Source organism: Panthera uncia (genome assembly GCF_023721935.1).
Source record: "Panthera uncia isolate 11264 chromosome B3 unlocalized genomic scaffold, Puncia_PCG_1.0 HiC_scaffold_1, whole genome shotgun sequence".
NCBI lineage: Eukaryota > Metazoa > Chordata > Mammalia > Carnivora > Felidae > Panthera > Panthera uncia.
In genome coordinates, this window is record NW_026057582.1 from 8,108,798 (window position 1) to 8,121,285 (window position 12,488).

The following is a 12,488-nucleotide window of genomic DNA, read 5'->3' on the forward strand; positions in this document are numbered from 1 at the left end:
CTCGAAGGGCAAAGCTAGTCGCATCCCTCGAAGGGCAAAGCTAGTCGTATCCCTCTTGTGTAACCGTGGTGAGGACCAGGGACAGGGTCTATGGAGAGCTTGGCACGGTCGCCTGGTCTAGAGGAAGCACTCGGTCTTATTAACAACCAGATTGTTATCGTTCACTCTTTGGCAGACATCAAAGAGCACCCGCTCTGTGCCAGCACCTTGCCAGGGAAAGGACCCAGCCCCCAGCCTGAAGGTGCTCACCGTCCAGAGGCGATGCAGACGTGGAGACAGTGGGTGAGGACCTAAGAAAGAATCAGGAAGTGCTAGCAAGAGGTGCAGACAGCGGGGATGTCCGTCCATTGGGACCCAGACCAGTGGGGTGGACGGGGTAGGGACAACGGTGGGAGGTTTCCAGCACGAGAAGCCGGGCTTGCAAATTACCAGCAGTAAAACAACATTAATAAAGCAGCTAACATCGATGAGATGATTTCTAAGCCAGACACCATTCGGAGAGTTTGACATTGAAGTACTTTTTCATTTAACGTTCCCAGCAGCCCTGTGGGGGTAAGAGCCTCGTCATCTACATTTGCTCAGAAAGCGGGGCGCGGAGGGACTGATCACTCGTCCACAGTTGCACAGGGGGCTGGAGTAGAGAGGGGATTCAGCCCGGCACAGTCTGATTCCAGAGGCCGGGCCTCTGTCTCCTCGATTCTGCTGCATGTTTGGCCCCCAGTCGGTAGATGAGGAAGCCAGGCTTGGAAGTGAGCAGCCTGTCCTGGGAGCCCTCAGTCTGTGCTGACCCGAAAGGCCACAGTCCCAGCCACACAGCAGGCCTGCCTCCCAAATGCCCACGCGGAGTTTCATTGGGGGAGGGATACGGTGGGAAGCAAGCAGACTGAGTCCCGCCGCCCTCTGGAACCCCACAGAAAGAAGGGATCGCATCCTGCACTCATGGATTTATGGGCACCTGCCAGTCCAGCTGGCCACAGCTGACTCAGGAGACCCGTATGATCCCCATTCACACAGCGAGCAGCTTGTGAACCATTCTTGGCTGGGTGACCTTGAGCAATCACTTGATGTCCCTGAGCATGACTTTCCTCAACCGAGGACATGATGACTTTCGAGTTTGGATGCTGTGTGTAACTCACACGCTGTGCCATTCACACTGAGGTGTAATTTACCAGTTCCTCCATGCATTTGTCTACCGAACCAGTATTTATTGAGCACCTACTATGTACCTGGCACTGTTCTAGGTATTTGGGACAGAGCAGTGAATCAAACTAGCAAAGACCCCTCAGGAGGCTTCCAGCCTCGTGGGAGGAGAGAGCCCACAACAGTAAACATACTGAATAAAATTGTAGCACGGGGGTGGTAAGCAGGGGGAATGGTGAGATGGAATCCGTTTCTGGATTTTATATTGAAGGTAGTGCCGCCATGATTTTCAGTCGGATACAGGTGGGGAGAGAGGAGAGCACCTGGACATATGACGTTGCCATCAGCTGAGATGGAGACGGCAGTGTGTAGATGGGGCAGGGTTTGGCGGCAGGCGGGGAGATCAGGAGTTCACTCTCGGACATGTCAAGGTTCAAGGTTGAAGTATCGAGTGGGGACATCAAGTGGGGATTTCCAGCGACTAGATGTTCAAGTCTGGTATTCAATGACAAGAGCTGACATAGTGGACGTCCAAGAGTGGACGAAACCACCGAGGGAGAGTGTAGACAGAGGGGAGAATGAACTGCTTGGCCACGAGTGGGGAGGTCAGTGGGATACACGGGGGATTAAGGGCTGGTGGCTGTGGCGTATGTGTGGCATGGGGAACTCTGACCGAGTGCATACAGAAGAGTCGAGACACTCTTGTGCTGTAAATCCACAGCTAAATATTTATCTGGTTATTTGGGAATCGTTTCATTTATTTATTTTTCTTTGTGGAATTCTTTTTTTTTTTTTTTTTTTTTTTTACCCTGGAAACACTTTAAAAATTTGCAATATGCCCTTTTGGCCTCGATGAGCTAAAAGATGAAAGTTTCGGGAGGATGTAAGTACTGAGCTCCCCTTTCTCAAGGAAGTTGGCAACAAATTTGCAAGTTGCACAGACTGTTGATGTTTATTTACATCACTAGGCAGGGCTCTGTGGCGATTTCACCAACCACAAGAAAACCTAAGACCCAAAGCTGCTACTGCAGAAGTTAGTAATTTTAATTTTCTAAACCGTGTATTTTATTTTTGAGAGAGAGACAGAGTGTGAGCAGGGGAGGGGCTGAGAGAGAGAGAGAGAGAGAGAGGGAGGGAGACACAGATTCCAAAGCAGGTTCCAGGCTCTGAGCTATCAGCACAGAGCCCGATGAGGGGCTCGAATCCACGAACCAGGAGATCACGACCTGAGCTGAAGTCGGGCGCTCAACCAACGGAGCCACCCAGGCGCCCCAGAAGTTAGTAATTTTAAAAGATCTGCCCTAAGACCGATTGCACCCACGTAGCTGCAGAAGGCGTTGTTACAGGTCGCTCTGGGAAGCATGGATTTTCCATTCAGATCAAGCTACTATTCTGCCAATTAATTCAACTCATTTTTGGTTCCAGTTTATCTCCTGCACAGGTAACAGTGGAAATGACAGCTGATCATGGGTCCGCTTCATAACAACTCCACACACAGGGAAAATGCTATCGGTATCTTCTGATTCTTCCACTGGAAAAAAATCAGTTCCAAACATGATCCAATTCACGGACTCAAAGCAAAACTTCTGGAAGTTCCATCTGGGCGACTGGAACAACGACTTCTGGGGGATGCTATTCTAAATTCAGTTTCAGTTGTTTACGTTGGAACTAGAGTTATGTTTTTGTGATGATAATACAAATACAGATTTTGCTGGGGTGTGGTGTCATGGTAACAGCGATGTTCTTTCGAAAATAAGAGAGCAGTGGAACAGAAATGTACTTTGAAGAGGCCACTGGTGCACACGCCGTTTGCAATTGCATATGAATAAGTTTCAGGATCCTACCAATTAATTCTTTTTTAATGTTCCTTATTTTTGAGAGTGAGAGAGACAGAGCATGAGCGGGGGAGGGGCAGAGGAGAGAGGGAGACACAGAATCGGAAGCAGGCTCCAGGCTCCGAGCTGTCAGCACAGAGCCCGATGTGGGGCTCGAACTCACGAACCTCGAGATCATGGCCTGAGCCGAAGTCGGACGCTCAACCGACTGAGCCACCCAGGCGCCCCTCAATATTCTACCAATTAAAATGGAGGTTAGAGTTGACAAAGTTTAGAAAATCTAAAGATGGGTACACAGGGTTACAGAACCACAAGCTTTTCGTAATAAGGTTGACGATGAATTAAAAAAAAAAAAAAACCCTAGAGCACGTATTTCCTTTCTTTGCTGCCCCATCATCAATCACTTTTAGGGGACCTTGAGCCTAAATGCCCGGAAATGTTACTAAGCTGTTTGTTAAAGCGGAACTCTAAATTTTGTTTGAATTTTGTTCCAAATCATTTGGATATCTTTAATCAAGGTACGCAAAGAATGGAGCACCAAAACACCTGCTTTTACGCTTTTAGCAGACTGTAATTACCTTGAAAATGAAGGTATTATGCAGAAAATAAAGGACATTTATTGCGAAAGGGGAAAAATGTTTAAAGAATGTGAGCTCGGTGGCACACAAGATTTGATTTTAAATCTCTGTAGTGAGCTTTGGAATATCTCAGTTTGTGGGAAGAATCTTTTCACTTGGGTAAATTCATATTCTGTACAAGAAATGAGACGAAACTGAGAAAACCCGGGATGCGCAGCCTCTAAGTTTCACAAAACGTTCAAAGAGGGGAAGTAACTACAACTTATTTGTAGAGTAAAAATATTCTCTGGTAAAAATGTTTGTTGAAAGCCACTCTGAACTAGGGCGTAAAGGCATCACCTGTGAACATACATGGGCTAAGAGAGTTACGTGATTTTGTACGTAAAGAGTCAGACCTGAGAACAGCCTCTGCTTGGCAGAATTTGCTCAGAGATTAGCAGGTACCTCGGCACTTATAGCAAGGACATTTTCTTAACTAAATACATTCTGGTCTGGGGTGCTTGGGTGGCTCCCTCGGTTACGCGCTCGACTCTTGGTTTCTGCTCAGTTCAAGCTCTCGCGGTTTGTGGGTTCGAGCCCCGTGTCAGGCTCTGTGCTGACAGCTCGGAGCCTGGGGTCTGTTTCGGATCCTGTGTCTCCCTCTCTCTCTGCCCTTCCCCGCTCGCGCTGTCTCTCAAAGATAAATAAACATTAAAAAAGACTTTTTTTTTTTTTTTAATTTTTAAAAAGAAGCTGGAAAAAGCAAGGATTCTCCCTTGGAGCCTCCAGAAGGAACACAGCCCTTCTAACACCTTGACGTTAGCCCAGGGCGACTGAGTTTGAACATCTGACTTCCAGAATAATAAATTTGTGTTGTTTTAAGCTACTAAGGTTGTGCTGATTTGTTACGGCATCCAGAGGAAATTCAGGGAATTTCGCCCTCCCTAGGGAATCAGGGGCTGCCTCCCAAGCCACCAGCAGAGACCTCTGACTTCAGCTCGAATCTGGTTGGCTTAGCAGACACTGCCCTCCGTCCCAGTGGACCCAGCTGTGTCCGTGGGCCCCCCACGGACACAGCATGTCTGCTCAAGCTGGGCTCATTTTGAAAGGGTTTGTCTTTACCAGCTGTTGTCTGTGTTTATATGACGTCGGACAGAAAGGAGAGCCCTTCCTTCACCAGTTCTTAGTTTTAGCTCTGATATCTGCCTGGCACATAGTAGGTGCTCAATAAACAGCAGCTATTGATAGTATCGGTAATACTCGATCTTATTTGAAAAACGTAAAGGTGATGCTGGGCAGGCCTGCTAGAGAAGATGATTCTGTAATTTCTACGTGATATTTTCTGAGTTTGCATATTCCAACCCTGGCATGTGCTACTCGGGAGACCACTTTCTTCAACGGATTGGGCCTCGTGGAATTCGTTCCAATTTCAACAGTGAGGTGAGATAAAGGCATTTGAAATACAGACAGAGAGATGAATGAATCTCAACTCAGTCACATAATTAAGATGCGATTTTCAAGCCACAAAGAACCCAACCAATTTATTGGCCTTATGAAATCTTGCAAGCAATCCTGGGAAGACCGATTTGATTTTTATAAATCAAAATTCGTAGATTGAAACTGGTCAGAGTCCACACGGAGCTCATTAGGGGCTGTATTATTCAGCCTCTACGTGTTTCATACGGCCTTGATGTCAAGAAAGAATTTCTGGGACCTCCATGAGCTAGTCCAGACGCTCTCCTCCTTTTCTGCTGGAAAAGCAACTAAACCCTGAAGCAGGCACAGAATACAATCTCTCCCACTGATTTAGAATTACGTTTAAAACAAAAAACAAGACATACACTTAAAACAGAAAATCCTGCCAGTATTTCATTGTAAGAGGAAGCTTTCTTTGTTTGTTTTTTCCAACGAGACGTGAATCTCCTCTTACACCTTGCTCTCATAAAAGGAAAAAAAGAGACGGCTGTTTACTTACTCAGGGGATGAAAAAGCTCGCGACTTCGTCTGGGTTTTCTGATGGCGAGAGCTGCTTTCGGAGGTGTTTTCTGGGCTGAGAAGCACCGTGGAAACGCGATGGCCTCAAATTGCCCAACCTCCTCTCCAATGAGGTCACTGGAGGGATTGCCGAGAAAGTGAGTCTTTCGATGGAAGAAGCAAGCTGGGGTTTAAAAGGAACATTGCTCTGTACTTTAAGGCTGGCAAGAGAGTATTCAGCTCCCAGCCCCCCTCTTTACTTTGGAGACATCTGGGGAGACCAGTGACTCTGCCAAAAAAAAGTATGTTGGCCAATATGCCCTTAAACCATATTCTGGCATCATCCAGTCCCTTCGAGCCTCAGTGGACATTGAGTAATGACTGTGCCCCGTTCACCACAGGGTCCCACATGCCTGAGGCTTACTACAAAACCTCAGCTTTTGTGGGAGCTGACTTCAACGTCCCTTTTGAGTTTCAGTCCTCAAGGACACACGGCCAAGAATCCGTTAGTGTGGACCCCATTAAACAAACAGTGAGCTAGGAAAAAAATTGACTCCTGCAACGTCCGGAACTGAATGGGATCAGATACACTTTTCCTCATCTTCCCCAGCAGCTCTGAAGCCTATTTGCCTGCACATATCCAATTGAACTGCTCAAGACCTCCTGTTCAGACAGTAAGAAATTTCTGGCTTTCTTTGAGCGTCTGGCCTCAAGATCCTGTAACTGAAATGCCCCTAACCCTCCCTCTTAAAAATTAAGACGCTTCGAACTCCCTCCCTAAATGCAGGAGAATGCATCCATGCCTGGGGCTTGAATTGTGGCTTCTGGAAAGGTCATCCTCAAATCTCAGGGCCCCAGCCCTCCCCACACCCAAGTCCTGCCTCTTGGATGCCCCATGCCCCCTCTTTAAAAAGAATTTTTTTTTTTTTTGCATGTATTTATTTTTGAGAGACAGAGAGGGACAGAGAATGAGCAGGGGAGGGGCAGAGAGAGAATGAGATAGAATCCGAAGCCGGCTCCAGGCTCCGAGCTGTCAACACAAAGCCCGACACGGGGCTCAAACCCACAAACCAGGAGATCATGACCTGAGCCGAAGTCGCACGTTTAACCGACTGAGCCACCCGGGGGCCCCTCCGTGTCCCCTTTTGATGTCCCCTTGAACCCAACGTGTCTGGGGCAGAAGAATGTCCCCTTTGTCTTCAGCATCTAGCCTTCTCTGTTTCCTTTCTCTGTACTGACACCTCAGTGGGGACAAACTGCACTTTAGAACTTTCTAGCAAGTCTCTCCTGTTGCTAGATATATTAAAATTGTGGAAGCAGAAAAAACAAAGAAGATTCCGAGACAGCAGCTGGGGAGCATTTGAGGGAGGAGACTGGAATCTGTCTTTGGGGACGGTCCCTTCACGTGAGGAGAGACCTGGGATGTTTTAGTCACGCAGACGTTAGGTGAATGTCGGCCAGCGTCTGGGTAGCTTTTCATCAGAGAAGGCCTCCAAATCCCAGGCCTTCCTAATTAGCAACGAAGATGGGGGTCTCACCAGTGGAAACCATTTGCAGAGAGTGACTGCCTTTTCTCTCTTCCACAGGAGTGGAGAATGGACTGCTTCTCACCAGTGTCTGTCTTAGGAGATGCCTTCCTGCCCAGACAGGCATTGACTCGGGAGGGTCCCTGAGACCAGCTCCGTGGGAGGTGAGCCACTCGGTCGGACCCTGGCCGACCCCGCCTCATGTCGGGGAGAGACGGTGAGACGGTGAGAAGGGGCCTGTGTGTGGCAGGACCCTGTGGCCCCCACTGCTGGTGGCCCACTTGCCACGTGATGGCTGATGAGCAGGGCTTCGGGAGAGGACTCTGTGGCAGCCTTGCCAAAGCCTTGGGGGCTCCCCCCGCGGGCAGGATGGAAAGTTCTTTTAGGAAAATGGATGTTCCTCCTATGGCTCACTCAGGGTGGGAAACGGAGTGGAGTTGCCCTCTGCCTCTGGGGCTGTGGGGAGAAAGGGCCTGAATTCCAGGGGCTGAGGGCAAGGCGAGGGAACCCCAAGTCTTGGGGACAGGGGGCCTGAATTCTGGGGGGGGTTGAGGGCAGGATGAGGGAACCCCAAGTCTGTGGGGAGAGGAGGTCTGAATTTTGGGGGTTAAGGGCAAGGCGAGGGAACCCCAAGTCTTGGGGAGAGGAGGTCTGGATTTTGGGGGTTGACGGCAGGGTGAGGGAACCCCAAGTCTTGGGGAGAGGAGGTCTGAATTTTGGGGGTTAAAGGCAAGGCGAGGGAGCCCCAAGTCTGTGGGGAGAGGAGACCTAAATTCTGGGAAGTTGAGGACAAGGCGAGGGAACCCCAAGCCTGTGGAGAGAGGAGACCTGAATTCTGGGGTTTAAGGGCAGGGTGACGGAACCCCAAGTCTTGGGGAGAAGGGGCCTGATTTCCAGCGGCTGAGGACAAGGCGAGGGAACCCCGAGTGTTGGGGAGAGGGGGCCTGAATTCTGGGGGGTTAAGGGCAGGGCAAGAGAACCTCAAGTCTTGGGAAGAGGGGCCTGACTTTGGGGGGTTGAGGGCAGGGTGAGGGAACCCAAGCCTATGGGTCAAGGGGGCCTGAATTCCGAAGGCTGAGGGCAGGATGAGGGAATCCTACATCTAGGAAGGGGTACAGGCCCCTGTAACGTGGAGGCAGGGGGAGGCCAGGAGTGGGGTGAGGGTCCTCTGGGGCCTGGGGCCTGTGTGGGGCCTCTGTAGGGAGAACAGGACAGCAAAGAGACTATTCTAAGGCATGAAGAGGCGGCTGGAAAGAGACCCAGGGCTGCCGTCTAGAAACAGGACAGCCTGACCAGCGTGCTGGGACAGGTCAACCTTCCCTGGATTGTCCCTGATGCTGATGCTGGGGACTCCAGGCAGCGGGGTCTCCTGAGCTGAGGGCTCGGGCTATGCTCCATGCATATTCCGAGAAGGTGAGCTTGAGCTTAAGGGACTTGGGGACACACAGGTCGCAGTCCCCACCATGGCACACACACAGTTCTCTGGTCACTAAACCCCGGAGTCACCCTGTCTCCTCTCCTAGTCACACCCAGCAGGTTCTGCAAGGTCACCTCCCTGGGCTCATCTCTACAGGTGACTTCCAGATGTCGGACATCTTCAGGGCTCTCGCTCAGTCCTCACAAGACACGAGCTGTCTCTTGTATTATCTTTACATGTCGACGCAGGAAAGGAACCGAGGCCGGCCCGCTTCCGGCCGGGACCTAAGGCCCCGCCGGCCACCTTCCCCTCCGTCCAAGTCTTCCTTCCGGCCGTAGGTGTTAGACAATCACGTGGCAGACACGTCTGCGACAAAGAGCTCCCAGCCAATCTCCTAGCTTTCTGAGTTTTGTCCTTCTGTCCATGCTTGTGCTGGATTAATATTCCAGAGCACCTGAATTTTGTCATTTCCTAGGACAACAGCCCAACCCCTTGGAATTCAGACTCCCCTGTGGTCCTGCTGTAACACGCGGAGCCACCCTCCACCCTGGGACATTTCCTGACGGGTGACTCCTGGGCTCCTAATGCCTCTGGACGCGCCTTCCTGTGAGCATTTGCTGGAAATGGCTCTCCCCCCCCCGCCCCTGTCTTTCTGCTTAATGCGCCTCCGTCATTCAAGGCCCCTTTGGTCCTCTGTGAGCACAGGTCTGAGTGTTCATCCTTCTATTCTGCATACACGTAGGGAGCACCTGCCTGGCGCCCCCCCTCGCCCCTGGGGGCCGCTCAGGTTCCATGCGTCTGGCAAGCGATCGAGCCAACATTTCAGCCAAGTGTGCAAACACCACTATACGAGAGCCCGCAGCGTGCGGCACAGAGTGGGTGGGGACGGATGGGGCCAGGGCCAGGTGTCAAGATGCAAGGGGTGTGAAAAGAAAATCCTACAGTTTGTAGGTTTAACAAGGCACAGATACCTGGGAAGCGACAGGGCGATGGGGGCCGGCTTGAAGGTGTCCCAGGCATGCGGGCAGCTGGGAGCACTGCCCTGGCCTGAGCCGACGGCCATTTAGAAGTGAGGGGCGGGGCGCCTAGGCGGCTCAGTCGGTTAAGCGTCCGACGTCGGCTCAGGTCATGATCTCGGGGTCCGTGAGTTCGAGCCCCACATCGGGCTCTGTGCTGACAGCTCGGAGCCTGGAGCCTGCTTCCGATTCTGTGTCTCCCTCTCTCTCTGCCCCTCCCCTGTCCATGCTCTGTCTCTCTGTGTCTCAAAAATAAAAATAAACGGTAAAAAAAAATTTAGAAGTAAGGGGCTCTGGGCACCGGCCACTCAGCAGAAAATAGCCCACTGGGCCAGGGGTTCCACAGACCAGTGCAAGTTTAGAAATTTGCACATAAAACGCTGCCTGGACAGTGAGACTCAGCAGGCCCTCCCTGAGGGGAGTCAGGAGAATCCCAGAGCTAATGCAGCCAGGGCCCGGGTGCAACACTTGGAAATGACCTGTGACCGGGGAGGGTCAGCCACAATCCTCTGTGTTCTAAAGCCTGAGCCAGACCAGGTCACGTCTCTGCCTGAAACCCTCAGGCTCCCCTCGCAGGGACAGGAAAGCGCTGCGATTGACAGCGGCCCACCCACAAGGCTGCACAGCCCTGCTGCCTTTCTCAGTGTCCTTTTCACACTCCCCACCCGCTCATCCACTGGCTCTCTGGCCTCTGCTCTGTCTCAGACGTGCCACGTCCTCTCCACCTCAGGGCCTTTGCACTGGCCATTCCCTGTGCCCGGAGCACCCTTCCCGTAGACAGCCACATCCCTCGGGTCCTCCTGGCCCCCACAAATCCCCCCTTATCAGAGAGCCCTTCCCTGAAGTAATACCTCCTCCCTTCTGCCTGCTTCCTTGTTTCTCACCACCTGGCTACACTGTTTAGTTTTTCCTTCCTGTGTCTCCACCAGGCAAGGTGTTTACCTCTTTTGATGAGAGTCTTACTCCGGAACTCCTACAACAGAGCCGACGTGCTCAATCAGCACGTATTTGCTGAATAAATTCAGGACCCTATTTACTTATGCTGCATATCGGAATATCAATAGTTTGTCCCTATGTCAACACGCACGTCCTGAACCCCTTGGGGGCCCCAGGTGCCTTGTGGGCAATGGGAAGACGGAGGTGAACAAAGCCTTTTCCGCGTCCCCTTGTGGAGCGCGGGGTCCGTCTGAGGACAAAGACAGGCAGGCAGGCAGACAGTGACTGCACGCCTTGGAAGGCAGAATGGTAATGAAGAGCCAAGGTTACGTCCGAGTATGAAGGCCTAAAGACTGGAAGTCTTGGAAGAATTATGGCAGAGGGATATTTGACTGGGGTTTTGAGAGATGAATAGGAGTTTGGAAGGCAGGCCAGCCAAAACAAACAAACAAACAAACAAACGCAAAAACATTGTAGGTGGAAGGCCCAGCACGTGGGCGTGCACAAATGTTGTTTGTGGAAGGCTTACTTAGAACTTCGGAGTCAGAAAGCCCAGGGTCAAGCCTCAGACCGCGTTTCCTCATTCCTTTTGAGGACCACTCAGCCCCTGCCCTGCGGTCCACTCTGTGCAGATTTGCCCCCAAAGGCTGTTGTTTTGGTGCAGCAAAGAGCACGAAACGGTTTCAGATCGGAGTGAGTTCTCTGAGAGCGCAGATACTCCCCTGGCACTGGGGGAGAGGGGGCGAGGGTGGGAAGAGAGCCGGGGGCCCCTGCGGGGAAGTCCCGGGAAGGCTCAGACCCGCAGGTTCTTCATCTGGCAGCGAAGGTGCCCTGCCTGCTCTGACAGCTGTTGCGGGGATCAAATAAATCCACGGAAAATGTCACTCTTTCATCATATGGACGTTCACAGGTTGAGAGGAATTATGCGTACGTATGTTCCCAGTTTTATGACCTTCCTCTGTGTAATCTGGCAGAAATCGCCCATATGGAAAGCCTGTTGCCTCATCTTTCAATCAGCCCACGGGCCTAAATGGCCTACGCGTCCGGCGAGAAATGGGGGCGTGAAATCAAGTTCGTTTTCCACAGAAACCAGTAGTGCTCGTATGTCTTTTGCGGGGATGGGGTTGATGCTGTGAGCGTGTATCTCTAACACAAGAAAGCAGGCTGAGCCCCGTGATCAGAAATGCTCCTACGACCAGGGCGCAGGAGAAATGACACGCTGAAGACAACGCTCACCTTCCCTTGAAGACTTGGGGTCATCCTTGGCTGTCCCAGCCCTCATGGTGGCTACAGATATGTGACAGAGACAGATACGTCGACGATACACGTGAAATACTTGAATGGGGTTCTCCACTGGGCATTCAGAGAAGATGCCTCAGAAGAGAGCTAACGTTTCAGAGTTTGTTGGCATAGATGTGTCTCAGGCAGGGCTCTCCAGAGAAACCAAACCAATAGGATATTTACCTATTCCTATCTATCTATCCATCTATCTATCTATCTATCTATCATCTGTCTGTCTTCTATCATCTATCTATCTGTCTATCATCTGTCTGTCTATCATCTATCTATCATCTATCTTCTATCATCTATCTATCATCTATCTATCATCTATCTGTCATCTATCTATCATCTGTCTATCTGTCATCTGTCTATCTACCTATTTATCTATCATCTATCTATCTATCTTTCTATCATGTATCTACCTATCATCTATCTATCTATCTATCTATCTATCATATATCATGTATCTATCTGTCATCTATCTATCTATCTCTCTATCATCTGTCTATCTATCTGTCTATCATCTATCTATCTATCATGTATCTATCATCTATCTATCTATCTATTTATCTATCTATCTATCTATCTATCATCTATCAATCTATCTATTTATCTATCATCTATCTATCATCTATCTATCTATCTATCTATCATCTATCATCTATCTATCATCTATCTATCTATCATCTATCTGTCTATCTATCATCTGTCTATCTATCATCTATCATCTATCTATCATCTGTCTATCTATCTATCATCTATCTGTCTATCATCTATCTATTATCTATCTGTCTATCTATCTATCT

The 12,488-nt window shown here is 50.2% G+C and overlaps 1 protein-coding gene across 1 annotated transcript in view; it reads right to left on the reverse strand.

Moving 5' to 3' along the window:
- BDKRB1 (bradykinin receptor B1) overlaps positions 1-12,488 on the reverse strand; it is a 27,945-nt gene that overhangs the window by 2,343 nt on the left and 13,114 nt on the right. Inside the window, exon 2 of the mRNA XM_049612210.1 lies at positions 5,508-5,690. The gene's annotated coding sequence lies outside the window, so the exon portion shown is untranslated. The remainder of the gene's footprint in view (positions 1-5,507; positions 5,691-12,488) is intronic.